The sequence below is a fragment of the Seriola aureovittata genome, chromosome 21, assembly GCF_021018895.1.
Source record: "Seriola aureovittata isolate HTS-2021-v1 ecotype China chromosome 21, ASM2101889v1, whole genome shotgun sequence".
NCBI lineage: Eukaryota > Metazoa > Chordata > Actinopteri > Carangiformes > Carangidae > Seriola > Seriola aureovittata.
This window is the reverse complement of record NC_079384.1, coordinates 11,084,212-11,087,804: the sequence shown is the minus strand read 5'-3', so window position 1 is coordinate 11,087,804 and position 3,593 is coordinate 11,084,212.

Sequence of the window (3,593 nt, the reverse complement as noted above, 5' to 3'; positions counted from 1 at the left end):
TGGTGAGTGTGACACGATGGCCGCATTCTCAATATTCAGATTTGCTCTGGCTCATAAACTCAGCCGCCACTGTGTGCCATTGGCCCATCAATCACCACATCTCCCCCCCACCCCCCCATCCCCATCCCCATCTCCTCCGACTCTTCTTCTTCACCTGTCAGCCCATTTGAATATGAGGTGGCGCTTGGATGGCTTCCACAAAATAAGCCTCAGGGAGAACAAGGCCTGGCAGAGCTGTTTACACATGTAGGGATTGTGATTGAGGAACATGCAGAGCTCTCCTGTGCCAACGGACGGGACAGCTCCTCTCACCCCAGTCAAGAGGGGCCTCTCCAGATTTATTTACACATTTTAGGTACATCGCATCATCTCGTGGCGAAAGTCAAGAGTTCCGAAATCAATTTGAATATTTGTCTCCATTGTTGACACTCACTGTTTGAACAGGCGTTTACCAAATTCCTTGGCAAACACGGTGGCTGGAAATGAAAGCCTTGACAATGTTTGCTCTAGTTTGATGATGAGAACAAACACTGACAGAAAATATCAAGGCCTGATAATCACTGCCCATCTTTCTTAGTATCCCCTTCAATAACTCTCCATTTAGACCCCCCCTCCCTCCCTCCCACCCCTTCCCTCCCCCTTCCAGCCCCCAATAATTGAACTTGTGTAAACAATAATCCATCTAAAAGCAGAAGGGCCATTTAACACAGAGTGATTGTCTGTGTGTGAGGGTAAACAAACAGGAGTGCCACTGGATCTGTCATGGCTTGGACCCCTCTAGATAAAGATGGATGGGGGAGTGGAAAGGAGGGAGGGGGCCGAGGGACTGGGACGGGCAGTAAAGAGCCGCGTCAACTGCTCTCCCTCCTCATGCATTAAATTCAAACAAGGCTGGTGTACAAAACTCCCACTGATCAATTGTAAGCAAAAGGGAGTGGTGGAAAGAAGGGAGGGGAGGGGGCTGTGTAAGGGGGGCATACATGATCAGCACATTGGGCCAAATGATGTCATCCATCAGGATGGACACTGCAATTTGCCATCTATTTCCTCATCAATCAAACTTGAGCGTTCGTAAAGGGGGGGGGGGGGGGGGGGGGGGGGGTATGTTTATGTATGTGTGTCTTCTGGAACGGCAGCGGCCGTCTCCAGACCTTACCTGAAGGGCATTAAGTTGCATCAACAGAGTGCAGCAATCCGTTCCACTGCTCCTTCATCCATGATTAAGATTTACAGTCTGTTTAATTTGCATCAAACATTATGGATATAATACACAGTGATTTTTTTTTTCTGAAAAAGTTATTTTTTTCCAATGCCATTGTGAAATCCACACTTTCCCTCGGAGTCATGATATACTATAATTTAAACCTTGCTAGAGAAGACAGACTTTTGGGTTTTATCTTCTTTTTTTTTTCTTTCAAACAGCCTATATGGTTCCTTCTCTCTTTCTCTCCTGCTGCCCTGCTATCAGTAACTTCAGAGCATTCAGATGTTCAGCTGTTTTGAACTCTAGGTGCCTTTAGCGCTTGAACATACTTATATCTGCTATAACATCCTATAACTGACCACTAAATGTTATCCCTGCTAAATTCCCCCAAAGAGTTCCTTAAATATATATATATATTTTTTTAAATCTATTATCAACAGCTATTTAGCCGCCAGCACATTTCCATACATACAGTATTTTGACTGCTTTTGGAAAAATGCCACCAGAATCCTGTTAGTCTCAGTAAATACTCCAAGCTTCCATTTTAAGATTTTAGAGGAATTAGTTATCATGAAAACTCACTTCAGTAACTTCAGTGGAAACATTTTAGGGGAAGAAAACTCTCTATATATACAGGTGATAAGTAATCACATCATAAACTGGATTAACAGCGCTGGATGATTTTCCCTGGGCCCCTCTGATTGCTGAACTTGCTGATTAACAGTATTTCTCCTCACATATGACCAGTTTATTCTCAGCACATTTTCAGTCTTATCTTAGGAAGCAGATATTCTAAGAGCTGAGCCTATATTCCAAATGGAAAGTCCAGTAGATATTAAGTGTTTGATAATAAACTGAGCGTTCAATATTTCATGTTTTTTTTTTTTTTTTTACATTAAAGAATAAATATTTTGTGTGAGTGAGACCTCAGTTTGAGACCCTTTTGGTCATTCCAAAGTCTAAACTGAAGGTCAAGGGTGTTAAAAGTCTTTTTTGTCAGGACCATTAAGCTTTGGAACAATATGCCTGAGGAGAGCAGGGCCTGCTTTCCCAGAAGCAACTCAGCTCCAGGATCACCTGTGCCCACTGGCTAATAATTGAACCACGCTGATCACGGCAGAAAGACGCCTCTGGGAGCCCCAGCAGACAACAGAGAGATTGGCAGGAAGGATGGAATCACAGAGGATAACGCCTATAGACTTTTTTTTTTAACTAAACATGTTTAAATATACATTTGAATTTAATTTGCTTCAATTTAAATTGCCAACGGTCAATGTAAAGGAGTCTGATAGATAACAGGACCGATATACTAACCTTCAGTATTTCTGTATTCAGGGCACGGCACACAAAGACTTATCATGTGGTCCAGACATGGTAAGTGATGGCATGACAACAGATTTTACACAATGCACTTATACTCTACATTCAAGCACAGACAACCTTTTTCTTTTTTTCTTTTTTTTTTTTTACTGTCAGCACTTGTATTGGAAAATTTCAAATGAAAACTGTTAAGGTTAGTCTGTTTGTTGTATTTCTTCTTCTTTCTACTGCTTCTCCTTTTAATTATTTAGAGTACAACTACTGCTTTTACTAGTGTTATCATTACTACCATTACTAATAATCCATTTATCTACAATCTCACGACCATTATCTGACCCAGCAGTCCAGAACAACCGCCACTCTCCCCCTCATCACTTTCCTCTTCTTACATTGTTGAGATAATGGTCTTCTCCCCTCGGGGGGGAAAAAGAGCGACGGGTCTTCTCTGGGACTGGAGAAGATCAAGTTCACCTCATTATTAACCTACACACCCCCCTCTGACCTCTCCGGCACCCACCCACCAGGCAGCAACATGTGCATCTCATTGTGGGAGGACTCATTGGCCCCCTTTTACCCCCGGTCTGCCTCGGCTGGCTCGCGTGGAGCTCCAGCGCTGATTTATGGGCCTAACAGATTGGTCCCTAGTGACTCGGATACTTTGCAAAATGTGATGCATGACTAAGGGTTGGCACAACTGTTTCTTGCATGATTGCTGAGCAGGCAGAGTGAGAGTGATTTAGGCCTTGTCTGTTTTAAATCTGACTGGGGATGTCATGTATTTTTGAAAGTGGGAAAAAACAACAATATTTTTTTTGTCACTAATGTAGCAGCAGCTGTAATTAATATGTGAGAATGTCCTCAGACGTATCACCTTTATTGCATATATAAACTACTTAAATACTTGCCATTTAATTACTACAATTATTCTTGCCATTTTAAGCAGGAGCAGAACACTTTCAGAAAACCCTGGTGTGGTAAAAGTTGAAGCTTTTGAAAATCTTTATTGTGCATAAATGCAAATATAATACGCATTTCCCTTTAAATGCATTTCTTCACTGACACATTTATT